Genomic DNA, 23,326 nt, shown 5'->3' on the forward strand with positions numbered 1-23,326 from the left:
GTCCCCTACTATTTCTGGAAGATTATTTATGTCCTCCTTAGTGAAGACAGAACCAAAGTACTTATTCAATTGGTCTGCCATGTCCTTGCTCCCCATAATCAATTCACCGGTTTCTGTCTGCAGAGGACCTACATTTGTCTTTACCAATCTTTTCCTATTTACATATCTATAAAAGCTTTTACAGTCCGTTTTTATGTTGCCTGCCAATTTTCTCTCATAATCTTTTTTCCCCTTCCTAATTAAACCCTTTGTCTTCCTCTGCTGAACTCTGAATTTCTCCCAGTCCTCAGGTGAGCCACTTTCTCTGGCTAATTTGTATGCTTCTTCTTTAGAATTGATACTATCCCTAATTTCTCTTGTCAGCCACGGGTGCACTACCTTCCTTGATTTATTCTTTTGCCAAACTGGGATGAACATTTGTTGCAGTTCATCCATGCAACCTTTAAATGCTTGCCATTGCATATCCACCGTCAATCCTTTAAGTGTCATTTGCCAGTCTATCTTAGCTAATTCACATCTCATACCTTCAAAGTTACCCCTCTTTAAGTTCAGAACCTTTGTTTCTGAATTATCTATGTCACTCTCCATCTTAATGAAGAATTCCACCATATTATGGTCACTCTTACCCAAGGGGCCTCTCACGACAAGATTGCTAATTAACCCTTCCTCATTGCTCAAAACCCAGTCCAGAATAGCCTGCTCTCTAGTCGGTTCCTCGACATGTTGGTTCAAAAAACCATCCCGCATACATTCCAAGAAATCCTCTTCCTCAGCACCTTTACCAATTTGGTTCATCCAATCTACATGTAGATTGAAGTCACCCATTATAACTGCTGTTCCTTTATTGCACACATTTCTAATTTCCTGTTTAATACCATCTCCGACCTCACTACTACTGTTAGGTGGCCTGTACACAACTCCCACCAGCGTCTTCTGCCCCTTAGTGTTACGCAGCTCTACCCATATCGATTCCACATCTTCCCGGCTTATGTCCTTCCTTTCTATTGTGTTAATCTCTTCTTTAACCAGCAACGCCACCCCACCTCCCCTTCCTTCATGTCTATCCCTCCTGAATATTGAATATCCCTGAACTTTGAGCTCCCATCCCTGGTCACCCTGGAGCCATGTCTCTGTGATCCCAACTATATCATGATCATTAATAACAATCTGCACTTTCAATTCATCCACCTTATTACGAATGCTCCTTGCATTGGCAGACAAAGCCTTCAGGCGCTCTTTTACAACTCTCTTAGCCCTTATACAATTATGCTGAAAAGTGGCCCTTTTTAATGCTTGCCCTGGATTTGTCGGCCTGCCACTTTTCCTTTTCTCCATAGTACTTTTTGTTTCTACCCTCACTTTACGCCCCTCTGCTTCTCTGCACTGGTTCCCATCCCCCTGTAGTGAACTAACCTCCTCACGCCTAGCTTCTTTAATTTGATTCCCACCCCCCAATTATTCTAGTTTAAAGTCACCTCAGTAGCCCCCGCTAATCTCCCTGCCAGGATATTGGTCCCCCTAGGATTCAAGTGCAACCCGTCCTTTTTGTACAGGTCATGCCTGCGCCAAAAGAGGTCCCAATGATCCAAAAACTTGAATCCCTGCCCCCTGCTCCAATCCCTCAGCCACGCATTTATCCTCCAACTCATCGCATTCCTACTCTCACTGTCGCGTGGCACAGGCAGTAATCCCGAGATTACTACCTTTGCGGTCCTTTTTTTCAACTCCCTTCCTAGCTCCCTATATTCTCCTTTCAGGACCTCATCCTTTTTCCTACCTATGTCATTGGTACCTATATGTACCACGACCTCTGGCTCCTCACCCTCCCACTTCAGGATATCTTGGACACGATCAGAAATATCCCGGACCCTGGCACCTGGGAGGCAAACTACCATCCAGGTCTCTGGACTGCATCCACAGAATCGCCTATCTGACCCCCTTACTATCGAGTCCCCTATCACAACTGCCCTCCTCTTCCTTGCCTACCCTTCTGAGCTACAGGGCCGGACTCTGTGCCGGAGGCACGGCCACTGTCGCTTCTCCCGGGTAAGCTGTCCCCCCCCAACAGTACTCAAACAGGAGTACCTGTTGTTAAGGGGCACAGCCACCGGGGTACTTCCTATTACCTGACCTTTCCCCTTCCCCCTCCTAACTGTGACCCACTTGTCTGCCTCCCGTGGCCCCGGCGTGACCACCTGCCTGCAACTCCTCTCTATCACCTCCTCACTCTCCCTGACCAGACGAAGGTCATCGAGCTGCAGCTCCAGTTCCGTAATGTGGTCCCTTAGGAGCTGCACCTCGATGCACTTGGCGCAGATGTAGACGTCCGGGAGGCTTGTAGACTCCAGGGCCTCCCACATCCGACACCGAGAACAGCAAACTGCCCTCACACTCATACTGCCCCTCTCCTCAAATAACAACAGAAAATGAATGCCAAACCTCCCTCGCCTCATCTGTTTCCGCCTAAGCCCATTGAGCCGAAGCCCTTAAGCCTTCACTCTGCTCCCGGCTCACTCCGCAGCCCGCAAACTCCGCTGCCCGCTCTATGAGGCTCTGTTCCTTTTAAATCTGCCGCGCTGCACTGCCCGACGTCACACGCCTGCGCAGTCCCGCCTCTCAGAACGCCGTTGGAGAAAAAAAAAACGAAAATTTCAACATGGAGATCGGTGACCAGTGATAATCTGCAGTGATCTGTTCTAGGACCCCTCCTCTTTTGATTTTTATAAATGACCTGGATGAAGAAGTAGAATGATGGGTTAGTAAGTTTGTTGATGACACAAATATTCGGGGTGTTATGGGTAGTCTGGAGGGTTGTAGAGGTTACAATGAGACATTTTTTCTTTCTTTTCTTTTTATTAAGTTTCAAAATTAAACATAACTGTGAGGTAATGTTAGAGCTGTATAAGACCTTTGTCAGATCCCACTTGGGTACTGTGTTCAGTTTTGGTCACCTCACTACAGGATGGATGTGGATACTATACAGAGAGTGCAGAGGGGATTTACAAGGATGTTGCCTGGATTGGGCAGCATGTCTTATGAGGATACATTGTGAACTTGGCCTTTTCTCCTTGGAGCAACGGAGGATGAGAGGAGACCTGATAGAGGTGTATAAGATGATGAAAGGCATTGATTATGTGCATAGCCAGAGGCTTATTTCCAGGGTCGAAATGGCGAACCTAAGGAGGCATATTTTTAAGACGCTTCGAAGTAGGTACAAGGGGGATGTCAGTTTTACACACAGATTGGTGGATACGTGGAATGTACTGCAAGTGATTGTGGTAGAGGTGGATACAATAGGGTCTCTTAAGAGACTCTTAGATTGGTTCATGCAGCTTAGAAAAACAGAGGACTTTGTAGTAGAGAGATTATAGGCAGTTTCTAGAGTAGGTTACACGGTCAGCACGACATTGTAGTTCTATGTTCTATGTTCTAAAATGGCTCTTTTGCTCGGTGTTGTTTTTGTGATAGACATTGGCTTGGATGTTGGGGATGGCTCCCTGTTGTCCTCTGTAGCAGTACTGAATGTTCAGTAAAATTTATTTTAGAATACCTATATGTACAAACTTGAGATTCATTTTTATGCCGGCATTTACGAGAAAATTAAGAAAAAAATAGAATTCAGGAAAACTCTACAAAACAAAGACTGACAAAAAAGCAATGTGCAGAAGAAGATAAATTGTTCAAATAATTAAAACATACTGAGGTATGTTATATTAGTGCACCGTGGTCTGGAGGAATGATGTTTCATTTGGTTGTATAAATGTACAGTCAGATGACAATACACTTGACATGAAGGTACATGACGAATTTCTCTGGCCTCCTGAGGAGGAAGAGGTGCTGGTGCATTTTTTGACCATATTCCCAGTGCCAAAAATAGCTTCCACTGATCTTACCCAGTTACTATTGTTCACTCTACTTGTATTTCCCTTTCCACTCTCTTGGGACAGAAATCTGGTTTGAATGTATGAAAGCCAAATACCAGGAGCTGGTAGAGAGACGGGTGGATGAAATGATGTGAGCATATAGAGGTGGGTTGTATCCGTTTTGCTGCCTCTCGCTATGCTGAACTACCTTTTTCCTTGAAATTACGGGGGCTGCGAAGAAAATAGCCGTCAGGACAATCTCGGAGGCTGCTGAGTGAGCCTCCAGATGTGTACGGTTTAAGAGGCATGAACCGTGGACCCATGATGCAAGGACACAAGCCAGGGCCTGACTGTCCTTGACTGGGTCACCTGAAAGACCCAAAACACCCGATGACCGCAGGTTACATTACTGATGACGTGCTCCAGCGCATCTCAGCATCAGTCAGCACAACAGGGCGATGAGTGACCATTCTGCACATTGTTGTCACGTTGAATTCGGCTCAACCATGAGATGACCCATGAGATGACACAGCTGAGATGACCCTCCAGTGTGGCTGCCTCTAGGGGCGGGGCGATGGGTCCACTGTGCACTCCTATCACACTCCTCTTCAGACCTTTAACTCTTCCACCTGCCCAGCTTCATATTCACCGCCTCCCCCAACCACACGCCCATCTCATTTTGTCTCATCTTTCACCTGTCAGTTTTTATTCCTTCCCTCCCCTCCCACCCCGAAACCCCCCCCCCCCCCCGAACTACCATATTCTTGCTTCTTCCCCATTCTCCATTTTTGATGGAGTCTTGGTCCGAACGTTGACCGGTTATTGATGCTGCCTAACCTGCTACTGTCCAGTAACTCACATCCACTGTGATGAATTGCTTTGAGGGGTTGGTCAGCTCCTCCGAGAGCAGGTAGTGTTGAGGAAACAGAGAGACTGCAGAGAGACTTAAATAGTTTAGGGGAATGGGCAAAGAAGTGGCAAATGAAATGCAATGTTGGAACGTGTATGGTCACGCACATTGGTGGAAGAATAAACGGGCAGACTATTATTTGGATGAGGAAAGAATTCAAAATACAGAGATGCAATGGGATTTGTATGACGGGATCTTGAATTATCTCTTATGGACTCTACCTTTAAAAAGAGAGAGAGGGTGCAGCTGATTCAGAGAGAGAGAGAGAGAGAGAGAGAGAGAGAGAGAGCAATGAGCAGCTCGTGGGTCGCCATGGTGACCGAGGGCGGCGTTATTTGGTGGACAATCGTGTTATGGTTTCTCTGCAGCGTGTTTACTTTTTACAAGGACAGTTACAGACACAGAGAAACACATGCTCAGAGTCAAGATGGATTCGATCAATGAAAGACACCAGAGAGTGAGGTCCTGGTTTAAACTTTCAGTAGCCCAAAAGGGGTGAGTTGAGATCGATCCTGAGTATTGATAAATGACTCTCACAAGTTTTCTGTGTTACGTACCTCGTAACTGGGTTGCCAAACCAGCAGAAATGGACCACTCAGTTGGAGTGTGGATTACTGAAACTAAGGAAGTTTTATTAAAGAAATAAGCAACACAGTACTCTAATAGTAAGGATATAAATGCAACAGGTTAGCAATGAATAAACACACATGTACACAGATCTAGGATAGTTGGATCAATCAAGCTCTATCGTCGTCTAGGGGTAAATGACCAGTTTCAAAGTGATGCAAAGTTCAGTTCAATTGAGTTCAGTTCAGTTCACAGTAATCACTGCCGTGCCATTGGACGGGGGTGGGGGGGGGGGAGGAGGAGAAGAAGAGAGACAGCGAAGGCGAATGAATATTCAAATCAGCTTCCACACAGACCTTCGATATTCCTCGCAGTCAGCTTTCGGGTGAGCCCTTTGTAATGTCTTCTGAGGTCACTGACTGTGACCCCTCCGTTTCAGATACGATCGTTCCGCTGCAGGGAACCTGGCACCCAGGCAAGGGTGGACACACACCAGGTTCCCGTTGATCGTACCTTTCCACCCTGTGCGTCTATGGCTTGGCCCCGCGACCAGCCTTCCAAAAGACTCCCACCGACTTGCGGGAGGCGCACCGCTTCCAGGGTCTCGTTACCTCGTGGTGTCGTGTGTGTCCTGCCTTAGCGAACCTGTCCCTTTTTATCCCCCTGCTGGGGCATCGCCTGTCCATCACACTTCAAACAGTTCAGGGTTCAAACGGAGCCGATCTTGACAAATACCCAGACTGATGTCTCCTTCCGTTAAACTCTCTTGTCTCTTCATTAACATCTCCAAATGCTGCTCCATTGTTTTCCTCATCTCTCTTTCTCCTGAAGACAGGTGGCAGATCAACTGCTGATCCCACTGGTGCCAGCACAGGACAGTTAACACCTTAGTCTATGTTTACTTTTTGTAACCCTCTTTCGTCACATCTGCAACTGGAACAAGTTTGCAGGAAGAGAAGAGGGGAGAGGAAGGTTTGAAACAGAAGAAATCTAGTGACAAAGAGGTCACTGTTTGGACTCTCTCCTCTGTAGCCCGTAAGGGTGAGTTTGAGTCCTATTCGAATACGAAGGTGTGATTGTCATGTAGTGGGTTCTCTGGTGAGGGGAAAACCTTTCTGAATATCACTTGTGTGTTACCCTTATTTGGGCCTGTTAGTTCACTGAAAAAGGCACCCCTGTGCAAATCACTGTTGGAGTTATTTCTTATGTTGTGGAACTGGATAAGTCGCTATCACAGTTGTGTGTTTGAGGAAACCTTGTGTGGAAACTACTTGTGTGTTATAATCCTTGCCTGGGTTGGTAGTTTTACCACTTGAAGACGGTACCTCACTGATAGACTACTGTTGGTGATAATCCATACGTGGATTCCGTTTGAGTATCCTGTGGCCACCACTTTGAGACGTCCTGTAGCTGAATTCGGGTGTGGTACCACTTGTGTTGAAAGGATATTCTTTGAAGATCACTGTTGGTGATACTTCATGTGTGGAGCTGAAGACTTGGGAGATAAAACCGACTACTATTGTTATCTTGTATTGCTGTCCTGGAATCTGTGGAATAGAATCTCGTTGCAAAACGTTGACTGTTCGCTTCCACGGATGCTGCCCGACCTGCTGAGATCCTCCAACGTGTTGTGCATGTTGCTTTGACCACAGCATCTGCAGAGTATTTTGTGTTCAGAATCTCTTTATCTTCCTGGATGTCAAATTAACGAATCCAATTTACCTGTTATTGATCCATGTCCTCCATTCCCTGCCTGTTCATTTCCTGTTTAAATGTCTGTTTGAACTAAAGAATTTCAGAGTTGTAAACTTTGATAATAAAATGAACCTTTGAACCTCTTAAACGTCACGATTGTGTCTGTTTCCGCCACTCCCTAACCCGGCCGTCATTCCAGGAACAAACCACTCATTGTGTCAGGAAACATTGCTTGAACATCCCGATTCCACTTTGAAACTTTACCCTTCACGTGGTGTCCTCAGAGAGATGACACTGACTGGGCCAGTCTCAAAGTTAGAAGGACAGTACACGTTGGGCAGAATGGCCTGTTCCTGTGCTGTACTCTTCCATGCTCAGTGTTTGAAATACCACAGACAGGGACACAGCAACTTCTTCCCGGGACTGGGTCAGACCCCCAGGTTTATTCAGCTTTATGTGTTTAAGCTGGTCAGCCTCCTTTGTAATACAGCATGTTTCAGGACATTATTATTCCCCTCCCTGAATTCCCCAGCTTCCATCATCTTCTCCACAGTAAATACAGATGAAAAGTATTTATTTCACACCTTGCCCATCTGCTGTGTCTCCACATGGGGATAACCAAATAATCATTCAAGGGACATATTCCCTCACTCGTTACGCTTGTTGTTGTACAGATCCACAGAATCTTTTGCATAATCTCCTTTATTTTACCTATAGCTATCTCACACCCTCTTTTGGACTCCCGATTTTCCCTCTTCAGTGTTCTCCTGTATCCCTTCTACTCCTCGAGGGATTCACCTGATCCCAGCTGCTTTAACCTGACACACAACTCCACCCTGATAGTCGTCGGTAGGTCGCGTCTGGAGTTTCCAGTTGGCGAATGATTTCCCTCCACGCCACTCTGACATATTGTTCGTGGCAAGTTACAGCATGTTTGTGGCAATTTACAGCAATGGTCTGCCATTGCCTTCGGTTGGTTGAGTTTTTTTTTAAAGAGATCACCAGCTCTTAACCCAGCATGGATGGTAGCGTGTAAGGGAGCCGGCCAGATTTGAACTCGGGACCTCTCACCCCAAAGTCCAGCGATGATGCCACTACGCCACCATCCTGATTAAAGCTTCATTAACCCTCGTCAGCCAGGGTTCCCTCATCCTGCCAGTCTTGCCATTCACTCTAACAAGGACAGGCTGATCCTGAGCTCTTCCTGCTCAGTTTTAAAGTCGCTCACTTGCCAGATGTCTGTTCACTTGGGACCACCCTCCCGTTCTACACCTCTATTCATTGCCCGATTCATTCTACCCTCCAACAATTCAGTCTGTTCACTGCTCTGAACATCAGATATAGCAGCAAGAGCAGGCTCTTCAGCCCCTCACACCTGCTGTCCCATTGAATAAGATCAAAACCACCTCACTGTGCTACAGATGCAAAGGACGTGACAGAAGTGGAGGTCAGAGAGGAGGGGGAGTTGTGATTTTGATTAGGGAGAACATCACCACACCATTTAGAGATCCTTGTGGGGAACGGCCAGTGAGAGTATATTGGTAGGAGTTAGAAATATGGAGATTATCACTGTTGGGATTGTACTATCCCAGATATCAGTGAGAATCAGAAGAGCCCATGTGTAGGGAGAATGCGGATAACTGTTGGAGTATCAGGGTTGTGATAATCAGAGACTTCAGCTTCCCTAATATTGGCTGGGACAGACATAGTGCTGCGGGACTTGGTAGGGTAGAATTTGTGAAGTGTGGTCTGGAATGGTTTCACAAACAACGCGTAGATGCCCCACTAGAGAAGGGGTCGCACTTGACCTCCTCTCAGGAAATGAGTCTTGGCAAGTGTTTGACATGACAGTGGGGGGGAGGCACGTTGGGAGTGGTGACCTTCATTCTGTTTGATCGAAGAAAGTTATGAAAATAGCTGCGAGCTCGTCCTGAAATGAAACATAAGAAAGTAAGAAATAGGAGAAGGAGTAGGCCATCTGGCTCATCGAGCCTGCCCCGCCAGTCAATAAGATCATAACTGATCTGTCTGTAAACTCAGCTCCATCTACCTGCCTTTTCTCCGTAACCCTTAATTCCCTTACTTTGTAAAAATTTATCGAACTGTATCTTAAATATATTTAGCGAAGAAGCCTCAACTGCTTCCCTGGGCAGAGAATTCCACAGATGCACCACTCTCTGGGAAAAACAGTTTCTCCTCATCTCTGTCCTAAATCTTCTCCCCTGAATCTTGGGGCAATCTTGAGGAAATTTGGCCTGTCCCCTAAAACCCTCACTAATTTTTATAGATGCACCCTAGAAGCATTCTTCTAGGGTGCATCACAACCTGGTATGGAAGTTGTCCTGTCCAAGACCGAAAGAAGCTGCAGAAGATCGTAAACACAGCGCTGCACATCACACAAACCAATCTTCCGTCCTTGGACTCACTTTACTCCGCACGCTGTCGGAGCAGTGCTGCCAGGATAATAAAGGATACGACCCACCCAGCCAACACACGTTTCGTCCCTCTGCCCTCCAGGAGAAGGGTCAGAAGCTTGAACACTCGTACGGCCAGATTTGGGAACAAATCTGTGATAATTCTGCTGAACGGATCCTGACCCGGATCTGGGCCGTACCCTCCAAATATCCGGACCTGCCTCTCAGTTTGTTTTTTGCACTACCTTACTTTCCATGTCTCTGTTTTCTATTTAAATTTATAATTTAAATTTTTAATATTTACTATCGATCCAGGGAGCAGGAAGCGCAGAATCAAATATCGCTGTGATGATTGTACGTTCTATTATCAATTGTTTGGCGACAATATAGTATAAAGTATGTCCCCTTGTGACAAAAGAACCAGTTATCAGAAGACTGATGCCGATAAGAGGACAATGGGGGAACATACAAGGTGCTAATAAGGGAGAGACGAGAGAGATTACCGAAAGGAGACACGGTTCCGAGTATTGTCAGAGACCGGTGCCTTTGAACCCTGAACTGTTTGAAGTCTGATGGACAGGCGATACCCCAGCAGGGGGATAAAAAGGGACAGGTTCGCTAAGGCAACAGACACACAACACCACGAAGTAACGAGACCCTGGAAGCGGTGTGCCCCCCACCCCTCCACAAGTTGGTGGGAGTTTTTGGAGGTCTGACGCTGGACCAGCCATAGACGCACAGGGTAGAAAGATACGGTCAGGCGGGAACCTGGTGTATGTGTCCGCCCTTGCCTGGGTGCCGGGTTCACTGCAGAAGAACAATCGTATCTGGAATGGAGGGGTCACAGTCAGTGACCTCAGAAGTCATTACAAAGGTCTCGCCCGAAAGCTAACTGCGAGGAATATCAAAGGTCTGTTTGGAATCCGATTTGCACATTCATTCATTCTCTCTCTCTCTCTCTCTCTCTCTCTCCCCGCCCAACGGACGGCAGTGATTACTGTGAACTGAACTGAACTAAATTGAACTGAACTTTGCATCACTTGAAACTGATCATTTACCCCTAGACTGCGATAGAGCTTGATTGATCCTATTATCACAGTTCTGTGTACATGTGTGTTTTATCATTGCTAAACTGTTGCATTTATATCCTTTTGATTAGAGTACTGTGTTGCTTATTTCTTTAATAAAACTTTCTTAGTTCCAGTAATCCAGACTCCAACTAAGTAGTCCATTTCTGCTGGTTTGGCAACCCAGTTATGGGGCACGTAACACTATCGATTTGTAATCCAGGGAGCGGGAAGCGCAGAATCAAATATCGCTGTGATGATTGTACGTTCTATTATCAAATGTTTGGCGACAATATAGTATAAAGTATGTCCCCTATTTCTAGTCTCACCTACAAATGGAAACAACTTTCCTACTGCTATCTTATCTATCCCTTTCAAAATTTTGTATGTTTCCATAAGATCCCCTCTCATTCTTCTGAATTCCAGAGAGTATAGTCCCAGGTGACTCAATCTCTCTCATAATTTAATCCCTTTATCTCTGGAATCAACCTGGTGAACCTCTGCACTGCCGCCAAAGCCAGAATATCCTTCCTCAAGTATGGAGACCAGAACTGAACACAGTACTCCAGGTTCGTCCTCACCAGTACCCTGTATAGTTGTAGCATGATCTCCCTGCTCTTGAATTCAATCTGTTTTGCAATGAAAGCTAACATTCAATTTCCCTTCTTAATAACCGGCTGCATGTGCAAACCAACTTTTTGTGATTCATGCACAAGCATTTCTCAAGTCCCTCTGCACAACAGCATGTTGCTATCTTTCACCATTTAAATAATAATCTGCTTTTCTATTATTCCATCCAAAGTGGATGACCTCACATTTAACACCGTTACATTCCATCTGCTAGACTTTAGCCCACTCACTTAACCTATTAATCTCCCGCTGCAGACTCTCCACATCCTCTGCCCAGTTTGCTTTTCCACTCAGTTTAGTGTCATCAGCAAATTTTGCTACGCTACACTCAGTCCCCTCTTCCAACTCATCAATGTAAATGGTAAACAGCTGCGGTCCCAGCACCGACCCCAGCGGCACCCCACTCAACACTGACTGCCAACCGTAAAAACACCCATTTATACCAACTCTCTGCCTTCTGTTGGTTAACTAATCCACTATCTATGCCAAAACACTTCCTCCGACTCCATGCATCCGTATCTTATTTATAAGTCTCTTGTGCATCACCTTATCAAACGCCTTCTGGAAATCCAAGTGTACGACATCCACCTGTTCCCCTCTATCCACTGCACTCATTATGTCCTCAAAGAACTCCAGTAAGTTTGTCAAACAGGACCTGCCCTTTCTGAATCTATGCTGCGTCTGTCTAATGGAACCACTCCTTTCTAAATGTTTCGCTATTACTTCCTTACTGACAGTTTCAAGCATTTTCCCAACTGCATACTGATATTAAACTAACAGGCCTATAGTTGCCTGTTTTTTACCCTCATTCATTTTTAAAAAGTGGCGTGACATTTGCTGTCTTCCAATCCGCCGGGACCTGCCCAGAGTCTACAGAGTTTTGATAAATGATTACCAATGTGTCTAATATAACCACCAATTCCTGCAGCACCCTGGGATGCATCCCATCAGGACCAGAGGACTTATCTACCTCCAGGCCCTCTAGTTTGCTCATCAGTATCTCTTTAGTGACAATGATTTTGTCGAGGTCCTCACCTCCCATTTTATCTATAACATCCTTCTTTGGCATATTAGACGTGTCCTCCACCGTGAAGACCGACACAAAATAGTTATTCAATGCCTCAGTCATTTCTTTATCACCCAATATCAATTTCCCCTTCTCGTCTTCCAAGGGACACATGAGCTTGTAATTTGATAATATCTTTTATTTCCTTTGTTATCCAAGGCTGGCTCTCCCCACACTTGCTGTCCTTACTTTTGACTTGAACATACTTCTGTTCAGCAGTGTGAAAAATCTCTGAACGTATTCCACTGTTCCTCAGCTGTGCTACCAAATAGCCTGTGCTCCCAATTCACATTAACCAACTCCTCCCTCATCCCGTTGTAGTCTCCCTTCTTCAAGCATAATACATGAGTTTCAGATCTAACTTTTTCATCCTCCATCTGAATGCGAAATTCAATCATACTATGATCACTCTTTCCAAGAGGATCCCTGACTACAAGATCGTTAATCTTACCTGTCTCAGTGCACAGGACTAGATCTAAGATAGTATTTTCCCTTGTAGGTTCACTAACATGCTGCTCAAGAAAGCCATTGCAGATGCATTCTATGAAGTCCTCATCAAGACTTCCTTGACCAACCTGATTTCACCCAATCTATGTGGAAGTTAAAATCCCCCATGACAACTGCCGTTCCGTTCTTACAAGACTCAGTTATTTCTTGGTTAATCGCCTCTGCCACTGCAATGTTTTTATTAGGTGGCCTATAGACAACACCCACCAGCGATTTTTATTCCCTTCAACATTCTGCTCCATAGATCTTATATCGTCTCTCACAATCGTCCTGATCTTATCCCTAATCAAGTGCGCCACTGCACCTCCTCTGCCTTCCTGCCTATCTTTCCGTATTACCTGATATCCCTGGATATTTAATTCCCAGACATCTCCACCTTGCAACCAGGTTTCTGTAATGGCCACTAAAACATATTTTCAGGACTTGTCCCTTCAGTTCTGCTGTAGACTGAACCAAGCTCTTCTCTCCGGCTTTATTTATGTTAGACTTGTTTGATGTGTTTCTGATCCCTGCTGTGGAAATGAACACGATTCCTGCTCACTGAAAAGGAACATTCATTCCCGAGACTGCAGCGCCCCTAGTGGACAATCGCGGTACCGCAGGCGTTCAGCAGCTCCCCGAAAGTGAAAGGATTCTGAACCAGGAAGTACCGAGAGTTAACATGGCTTCGAAAGGACAGGTCGAGAGCTGGACCGAGGAGGCAATTTGTCCCATCTGCCTGGATTTCTTTACCGATCCGGTTATACTGGACTGTGGACACAACTTCTGCCGCTCCTGCATCACACGGTGTTGGGAAAGGGAGGAGAGAAACTCCTGCCCGGAATGTAGAGAGGAGATTGCAGACCGCACCCTCAGGGTCAATCGGGCCTTAGCAAGTCTGTCTGAGAAAGCTCGAAAACTAAACCTGAATCCGAACGAGAAGGAAAGTAAACTTCGCTGCGAGAAACATGAGGAAGAACTGAAGCTGTTTTGTGAGACGGACAAGACACTGATCTGCCTGATCTGTGCAACTGCGCGGGAACACAAGTCTCACAACTTCATGCCGGTTAACGAAGCAGATGAAATCTACAAGGTAAAACTAACCAGGTTTTGATGAGCTGTTTACTTAGTTGTATATTTTGGTCTAATGTCTTTACTCTCTGATTCCCAGGGTCGGGTTAAATCTTCCTTAGACTCTCTCACTAAAAAGAAATCAGACTTCGAGGAAATGGAGCAACAACAGAAAGAGAAGATTTCTGGAGTTCGGGTGAGACTCCTGAGCAGAATTTACAAATCCGCTGTGTAGCTTTGTTCCCTTTAATGCAGAATAGCAGAGTATCACAGCTCCAGTAACCTGGGATCGATCCTGACCCCTGGAGCTGTCAGCATGGAGTTTTCATGTTCTCTCCATAACCAGTACCTTCCTTTAGCCGACGTTGCATGGTTGAACGGTAAAGTGGCTACTGTAATTAATCTTGTGATTGTGGGTGGTGTGTGAATGAGGTCGGAGTTTGTCGATCAGGGATGGAATGCATGTTTCAGAGAGACGTAGGGGAATGTGATGGAGGGGATTGTTCTGAGAACTAGCAGAGACATTAATGGGCTGAATGGTTACCTTCCATGTCAGAAGGAAATACAAAAAATAGCCTCAAACAGTGAACTAGCCGCTCCTTTCATTTGACAGGAACAGACACATAGCCTTCAGTCCCACATCACATCCCAGTTTGCTGAACTGCGCCAGATACTCAATGAGAAAGAGCAGCGTGCACTACAAGATCTCAGGGAAGAAGAGGGGAGGATTCTAAATCCAATGGAGAAAAATCTTCGAGAGATTCAAGAGAATTTAAATTCTATCCAGGAGGAAATCTCAAAGTTACAGGAACAGATGGATCAACAAGACAGTGTGATATTTCTCATGGTGAGAGATTTCAGTTTGTTTTTGTAAAAGTGCCCAGTCACAAAATGATGTATTTTATCACAGATACTGTTGCTGGAAACTGATTTCCACCATGTCGATGTCTTAATTGTTTAGAATTGTCATTGTCCCAAACCGGTGTCCCACAACATCTGTACATCATAGGACAGTCTGCAACCTTCTCGGGAATGAGTTACTCTGATCAGAGCACTGAGCTGGTGATCGTTTCTGCGATTCCCACGTATAATATACCCAGTTACAGTTATAGGTTATCAATGTGTTTCTGATATTCTCTTCACCACATTTTTGTGGCATTTATAAATAACCAGCTGATGTTTTATCTTTGACTTTTGGTCTGACACAAGCAGAAATATTTTCTCCACTCCCACCCCATCAAATCCATTCGGAATGTTAAATTCCTCCACCTGATCCTCCCTGACATCGTAACCAGATATAAAAATACACAACCTGTCCAGTCTCTGCTGTAAGTTCCATCCTCTCTGTTCTGGTGTAAATTTCATAAAAATTCTTTGTACTTTCAACTGTGGTTCTGTGTCCCTCTTTCTCCTTGTGTGTCAGTGGGAGTGAGTTAAGTGGGAATTTTCAGCAGCTTGTAGTAACTTGGCTCAGATTCCTGCTGTTCGGATGCCGACGGTCAGTCTCAGTCAATTGAGATGTGTGTTTTATTTATTTCAGGAGGAAGCTCATCGGAAGAGGAGGTAGGACATGGTCTTGACTGAAACTCTGTATGGATTTGTAAAATAGTTCAAATATCACTGATGTTCAGTTTATAACTACATGTATAATATTTACAGGATTAGTAATGAAGAACAGACATTGTCAGTGACAGATGGTGCCCTACTGGTTGAAAAATTCTATCGCCCCTATTTGTTCGACGTAGCATTGGGAGAAGCGTTGGACAGCATTAAGCGAGGTAAAGCATACAGATTCATTCCGGCACTAACCCCACCTGCTGGGAGGCATCATTGCCACATGGTCAGTTGGAGATGTCAGACCCTTGAACACACCAAACCAGGGGCAAAATACAACCAATTCACTGGTCTGTTAGGTGAATCATTGCATCCTGATCCCATTTGCACTGGACAAACAAGCCAATGCACGAGTTTGAATCCTGACATGGTTGCTCTGGAATTAATATTCCATTAGTGACATTAAAGGGGATAAAATCTGGTAACACTATGGTGATCATTGTACCTGTCTAAATTTATTTTATGATATTTTAATTATACCTGTTTATACGGCTTCCTTTGGCAGCAAATTCCACATGTACCCACTTCCCTCACAGTGAGAAAGTTGATGTTTTGGGCTGTGATCCTTCTTCAGGACTGAAATTGAAGTGGGGAGATGCCAGAATAAAAAGGTGGGGAGAGGGGAGAGAGGCTAGCTAGAAGGTGAGAGGTGAAGCCAGAGGGGTGGGAAAGCTAAAGGGCTAGAGAAGAAGGAATCTGATCGGAGAGGAGAGTGGACCAAAAGAGGAAGGGAAGGAGGAGGGGACCCAGGGGGTAGTCATAGGGAGGTGAGAAGAGATTAAAAGCTAGAGTGGGGAATAGAAGAAGAGAGGAGGTGATGAGAAAAATTTTACCTGAAGAAGAAATCAATATTCATGCCATCAGGTCATAGGCTACCCAGGCAGAATATATGGTGTTGCTCCTCCATCCTGAGGATGGCCTCATCTTGGAGCAAGAGGTGGCCACGGACCGACATTTTGGAATGGGAATCAAAATGTTTGGCCACTGGGAAGTTCCGCTTTGGGCGGATAGAGTGGAACCTCCTTTACTGATAAGATTCCAGCACAGGTCGGCCTTTGTGCTCCTGTTTTTCACCCTCCCACAGCTGACTCCCACCTTCCCATCTTCCAACCTTCCCCGCAACCTCGCTCCGACTAGCGATCAAAACTTTCATTGCGTTGGTCTCCACCTGTCATTCACTTCCCAGTGTCTCCCAACTCTGGTCCACACTCCCCACCCTTCCGCTACCTGGAGCAACGTGCCTGCCATCTTTCACCAATCTTCAGTCCACAGTCACTTCAGACTCCTGTCTCATCACTCCCCTTCTCCTCTGCTGAATCTACATCTATCATAACCTTATATATTTCTGTCAGATCACCTCCCAGTCCACTTACCTGCATTTGGTCCGTATCCTTCTAAACCTTCCCTGTCATCATTTCTCTGTCCCAGGCCTCAACTCCTCTTCTGTGCCAGTTCCACGGGGCCCTCAATTCCCCCGTGTTACAGAAAATGATCAACCTCATTTTCTACCACATTACAGAAGCAAATGTGCTGCAGGTCCTAAAATGCAGAAAAGTCGATAAATCCTTAGGTCCTGATCAAGTTTATCCCAGGACATGGTGGGAAGCTCAGGAAGAAATTGTGGGGCCCTTTTGGAGACATGTGTGTCATCGATAGCTGTTGGTGAGGGGCCAGGAGACTGGAGGGAGACTAATGTTGAACATTTATTGAAGATCGGCTGTAGAGAAAAGCCTGGGAAGTACAGACCGGTGAGCCTAACGTCGGTGGAGGATACATTAATGGAGGGGATTCTGAGAGACAGGATCTACATTCATTTGGAAAGGCGAGGACCAATCAGGGATACCCAGCTTGGTTTTCTGCATGGACGGTATGGTAGCATAGTGGTTAGCACAACGCTTTACAGTACCAGTGACCCGGGTTCATGTCCCGTCACTGCCCGTAAGGAGTTTGTACGTTCCCCATGACCACATGGGTTTCTTCCAGGTGCTCCGGTTTTGCAGTCCAAACCCGACCGGTTGGCAGGTTAATTGGTCATTATAACTTGTCCCATGGTGAGGCTCAGATTAAATCAGGGGTAGCTGGGTGGTGGGGGTCATTGTAATTTGTCCCATGGTGAGGCTCGGATTAGATCAGGGGTTTCTGGGTGGTGGGGGTCAAAGGGCCGGAAGGGCCTATTCCGTGCTGTATCTCAATAAATAAATTACAGCTGATGAAAGTGCAGTAGACATCGTCTCCATGGAGTTTAGCGAGAGATTTGACAAGGTAGCAGAGAGTTTGGTCACATGGGATACAGTACAATCTGGAATAGAATACAGAATTGTCTGGGTGGACAGCGGTTGTGCTGCAGGGATCGGTGCTGGGTCCACTGTTTTTCATCTTTCACCCTTAACCCATGACCTCTGGTTGTAATCCCACCCAACCTCCGTGGAAAAAGCCTGCTTGCATTTACCCTATCCATACCCTCATAATTTTGTATACCTCTATCAAATCTCCCCTCAGTCTTCTATGTTACAAGAACAAAGTCCTAATCTATTCAATCTTTCCTTCTGACTCAGGTCCTTCAGTCCCGGCAACAATAAGATTATTAAGGGATTGGGCACGCTAGAGGCAGGAAACATGTTCCCAATGTTGGGGAAGCCCAGAACCAGAGGCCACAGGTTGAGAATAAGGGGTAGGCCATTTAGAATGGAGTTGAGGAAAAACTGTTTCACCCAGAGAGTTGTGGATCTGTGGAATGCTCTGCCTCAGAAGGCTGTGGAGGCTAATTCTCTGGATGCTTTCAAGAAAGAGTTAGATAGAGCTCTTAAAGATAGCGGACTGAAGGGATATGGGGAGAAGGCAGGAACGGGGTACTGATTGTGGACGATCAGCCATGATCACAGTGAATGGCAGTGCTGGCTCGAAGAGCTGAATAGTCTACTCCTGCACCTATTGTCTATTGTCTAATATCCCTGTAAATTTTCCCTGTACTCTTTCAAACTTGCTTACATCTTTCCTGTAGGTAGGTGACTGAAACTGTACATAATATTCCAGATTAGGCCTCACCAACATCTCATACAACTTCAGCATAACATCCATCTCCTGGACTCAATACTTTGATTTTTGAAGGCCAAAGAAAAGCTTTTTTCATGACCCGATCTACCTGTAACACTACTTTCAATGAATTATGGACCCTGTGTTCCCAGATCTGCTGCAGAACAACGTCCTCGGTGCCTGACCATTCACTGTGTAAGACCTACACTGGGGTCCTACCAAAGTGCAGCAGCTCACACTTGTCTGCATTAAATTCCAGCTGACACTTTTCAGTCCATTTTTCCAGCTGCTCCAGATCCCACTGCAAGTAATGATGGTCTTCCTCGCTTCCACTCCTCCCCAATCTGAGGGATGAATAGCGAGCACCCAGTGGAAAGGCACGAGGTCTCGGGGAGACCGTACAAACTCCTAACAGATGGTTTCGGAATTGATCTCTGAACTCCACAACACCTCATGGTGCAACAGTATTGTGTTATGCACTACATAACCCTGTTGCTTATAACTTGTCCAAGATTACAATGAGATCTTGATTAATTGGGTCTCTGGGCCATTGGATGGAATTTGATTTTACTTCTGAGAGATGTGCGTGTTGCATTTTGGAAGGCAAACCAGGACAGGATTTACACAGGAATCAGTGTTGTGGAACAGAGAGACCAGGGGGTGATTGTCTTCATCAGTCAGAATACTGAGTACAGGAGCTGGGACGTCACGTTACGAGTGTAGAAGACACTGGGAAGGCCACATTTGGAGCAGAGTAACACACACAAACTGCTGAAGGAACTCAGCAGATCAGGCAGCAGCTATAGATATGAATAAACACTCAATGATTTGGGCCAAGGTTTTGTGTGTGTTGCTTTGGATTTTCAGCATCCGCAGACTTTCTTGTCTTTATGATTTGGATCTGTTTATCTTCCTACAGGAAGGATCTCATTAAACTGAGAGGGTATAAAACATATTTACAAGGATATTACTGAGACTGGAGGGTTTGGGTTATAAGGACAGGTTGGATATTTTGGGACTTTTTCCTGGAGCTCAGGAGGCTGCCAAAGGAAACTGTAGATGTGGATACAGTTCAATGATTTAAAAGACATCTGGACGGGTACGTGGGTGGGAAAGGGTTAAAGGAATAATGGGCAAATACAGGCAAATGGAACTAGTTCATTAAACTGTGTTGGTCGGCACGAATGAATTCTGCCTGACTTCCTCTTTAAATGCCTCCAGTGTTCACTCACCCCATCCTCATCTGGCTCCAGTTGTTGCTCCATCCCTTCCGCATACCCGTTTCCACTGCTATCTCCCGTCTTTCTTTCCAATGTTGACGAAAGGTCTCGGCTTGAAGCATCGACTGTACATCTCCCTTAACACATGCTGCTCGACCCGCTGAGATCCTCCAGAATTTTCTGTGTGTTGATCAGGAAAAATCCGCTCTCCATGTCGGGGATAAATCTCGGGAAGATGTTGGTTGTCCATCCGCTGTGTTTGGGTAAAACCCCGGGAAAAGGTCCGGTCGGCCCCCCGACTGAGCCTGAGGCCGAGCGGCCTCTCCCCCGGTCCTGTCCCGGGGCCGCGCTGCCCGAGTCTCCCCCCGATCCCCGGGGACTCTCTAATTCTCTGCTTCTCCCCCCAGTCTCTGTCACCCTGGATGTGGAAACGGCGAATCCGCGGCTCCAGGTGTCTGAGGATCGGAAGAGTGTGAGACTGACCCGGACCCGGAGGGATCTCCCTGACACCGGGAAGAGGTTCACAGACCGGGCTTGTGTGCTGGGATCGGAGGGATTCACATCGGGGAGACATTACTGGGAGGTGGAGGTGACGGGGAATCGGTTGTGGAGACTGGGAGTCGCCGCAGAGTCTGTGGAGAGGAAGAGACGGGTCAAACAGAAACCGCAGACCGGATTCTGGATCATCAGGCGGGTTAATGACGTGATGAAGGTTTTCACCTCCCCTGAGTCCCGTCTCCCTGCCGGTCCCATCCCCGAGAGGGTGGGAGTTTATCTCAGTTACGAGTCCGGGACAGTTTCATTTTACAACGCGGGGACCAAGTCCCATCTCCAAACCTTCACTGGGAATAAATTCACGGGGAAACTTTATCCTTTCTTCGGGACTGGGAGAGTAAACGAGCGGCTGAGAATCTGCTCTGGTTCCGCTCCGGGTCTGTAAACGGGTCGGGTCCGGGACCGGCGTCAGGAGTAAGTCAGTGTAAATATAAATGTGCGGAGAGTGAAATAAACACGATGTGAGAATTATCGATCCATTAATTTTAACTCGTTCACCGCATCCGTCAACGGAACAGAAACACTGCGGATCAGCAGCAGCCGCGGGCGGCGGATCCTGATCTCCCCGGCTCCCCCGGGTGCTAAAGTCCACCGGGACTGACAGGGGTAACTGGGACAAGTGGTGGTGGTGCTGACTGGGAGAGGGAGGTCAGGGTGAATCTTGGTAACACGGGACATGTTGTGTTGGTAACATGCAAATCGCCGGAGACTCCCAGCGTGTCAGATAAAATCTATGGAGGGTAATGGACAGGTGATGGGTGGATCCAGGTGAGGGGTAATAGAAGAGGGAGGGATGGAAATGTGTCAGATATGAGGAGGTGAGGGGGGTCAGTGACAAAGGGCTGAAGAATTTGGAATTTGACAGGAGGAGAAAGTGGATCCTACTTGTAATCGCCTCAAAGATTTGGCATGGACTTGATGGGCTGAAGGGCCTGTTTCTGTGCTGTGCTTCTCTGTGACTCTAATTCCAACAGGTTTGTCAGGCAAGATTTTCACTGAAGGAAACCATGCTGACTTTGTACTATCTTGTCCTGTGTCACCAGGTACTCCCATCACCTTTTCCTTCACAATTCATTCTAACACCTTCTCAACCACTGAGGTCGGGCTAAATGGTATATAATTTTCTTTCTGCTACCTTAGTAGAGAGTTTCAAGTTCCTCGGCATCCACGTCTCGGCTGACCTCACCTGGACTGCCCATATCTCTTATCAGGTGGGGAAGGCCCAACAGAGGCTCTACTTCTTAAGGAAGCTAAAGCACGCTCTCCTCCCTCATCACCTGCTGATCAACTTCTATCGGACAACTATAGAGAGCCTCCTGACGTATTGCTGTGCAGTGTGGTTTGCCAGCTGCATAGAACAGAACAGGAAGGACTTGCAGCGGGTGGTGAGGTGTTATGTACCCCGTAACTGGGTTGCCAAACCAGCAGAAATGGATCACTCAGTTGGAGTCTGGATTACTGGAACTAAGAGAGTTTTATTAAAGAAACAAGCAACACAGTACTCTAATCAAAAGGATAATAAATGCAACAGTTCAGCAATGATAAACACACATGTACACAGAATTAGGGTAACAGGATCGTCGTCTAGGGGTAAATGACCAATTTCAAAGTGACGCAAAGTTCAGTTCACAGTCATCACTGCTGTGGCGATGGACAGTGGGGGGGAAGGAGAGAGAGAGCAAAAACGAATGAATATTCAAACAGCTTCCACACACAGACCTTCGATATTCTTCGCAGTCAGCTTTCGGGCGAGCCCTTTGTGATGTCTTCTGAGGTCACCGACCGTGACCCCTCCGATTCCAGATACGATCGATTCCCTGCGGTGAACCTGGCACCCAGGCAAGGGCGGACACACACACCAGGTTCCCGCCGATCGTACCTTTCCACCCTGTGCGTCTATGGCTTGGTCCCGTGACCAACCTTCCAAAACTCCCACCGACTTGTGAGAGGCGCACCGCTTCCAGGGTCTCGTTACCTCGTGGTGTCGTGTGTGTCTTGCCTTAGCGAACCTGTCCCTTTTTATCCCCCTGCTGGGGTATCACCTGTCCATCACTTCAAACAGTTCAGGGTTCAAAGGGGGGGCCGATCTTGACAGCTCTCCTTCCGTCCCTTCATTAACATCTCCAAATGCTGCTCCATTGTTTTCCTTATCTCTCTTTCTCCTGAAGACAGGTGGCAGACCAACTGCTGATCCCACTGGTGCCAGCACAGGACAGTTAACATCTTAATCTATGTGTACTCTCGTCACACCCCTCACCTTTAAGGATTTTTACCGCGGTAAAAATTACAAACATGAATACATTATTTGATACACAAAAATATACATCTTCATCAACTATTTAGCTAATACAGCGAACTTTATGTTGTCAACACCTTGTCAGACAGTCAGCAATCACATTTTCCATTCCTTTTATATGTGTAATTTTTATATCAAATTTCTGTTGCACCAGACTCCAACTTAGCAATCTTTTGTTTTTATCTTTCATAGTGGCTAAAAACACTAATGGGTTGTGGTCAGAGTAAATTACCAATGGTTTCCGTGCCGGGCAAATATAAACTTCAAAATGTTGTAATGCTAGTATGATGGCCAGTAACTCATTTTCCACAGTGGAATAATTTCTCTGATGGGTATTAAATTTCTTGGAAAAGTAAGCGACTGGGTGCTCAACCCCCTCTTTGTCGGTCTGCAACAGCACCGCCCCGGCAGCTTCGTCGCTAGCATCTGTTGCTAGGGAGAAGGGTTTTGAAAAATCAGGCGCATTTAGCACAGGATGGTGACACAGAATCGCCTTCAGACTCTCGAAGGCTTGTTGGCAAAGGTCGTTCCACACAAACTTCGCATTCTTTGGCAAAAGCTTAGTGAGAGGGAGGGAAATATCCGCAGTTTTTGCAAAACTTCCTATAGTACCCCAACATCTCCAAGAGCCTTCTGAGGGCCCTCTTGTCTGTCGGGCTTGGGATGTCAGAGATAGCCCGCACTTTAGCTTGCATCGCTGCCAGCTGCCCCTGTGTTACCACAATTCCCAGATAAGTGACCTTCGTGTGGCCGAACTCATTTTTTTCAAGGTTCACTATCAAGCTGGCTTCAGACAGCCGTATTACATCGCCAATACACTCTGTGTTCGTCAGGCGTTT

At 46.2% G+C, this 23,326-nt stretch overlaps 1 pseudogene; it reads left to right on the top strand.

Moving 5' to 3' along the window:
• The first annotated feature begins 13,239 nt into the window (after window positions 1-13,239).
• LOC140198266 (nuclear factor 7, brain-like) lies at window positions 13,240-20,659 on the top strand (annotated as a pseudogene).
• The last annotated feature ends 2,667 nt before the right edge of the window (window positions 20,660-23,326 follow it).

Source organism: Mobula birostris, chromosome 5, assembly GCF_030028105.1.
Source record: "Mobula birostris isolate sMobBir1 chromosome 5, sMobBir1.hap1, whole genome shotgun sequence".
NCBI lineage: Eukaryota > Metazoa > Chordata > Chondrichthyes > Myliobatiformes > Myliobatidae > Mobula > Mobula birostris.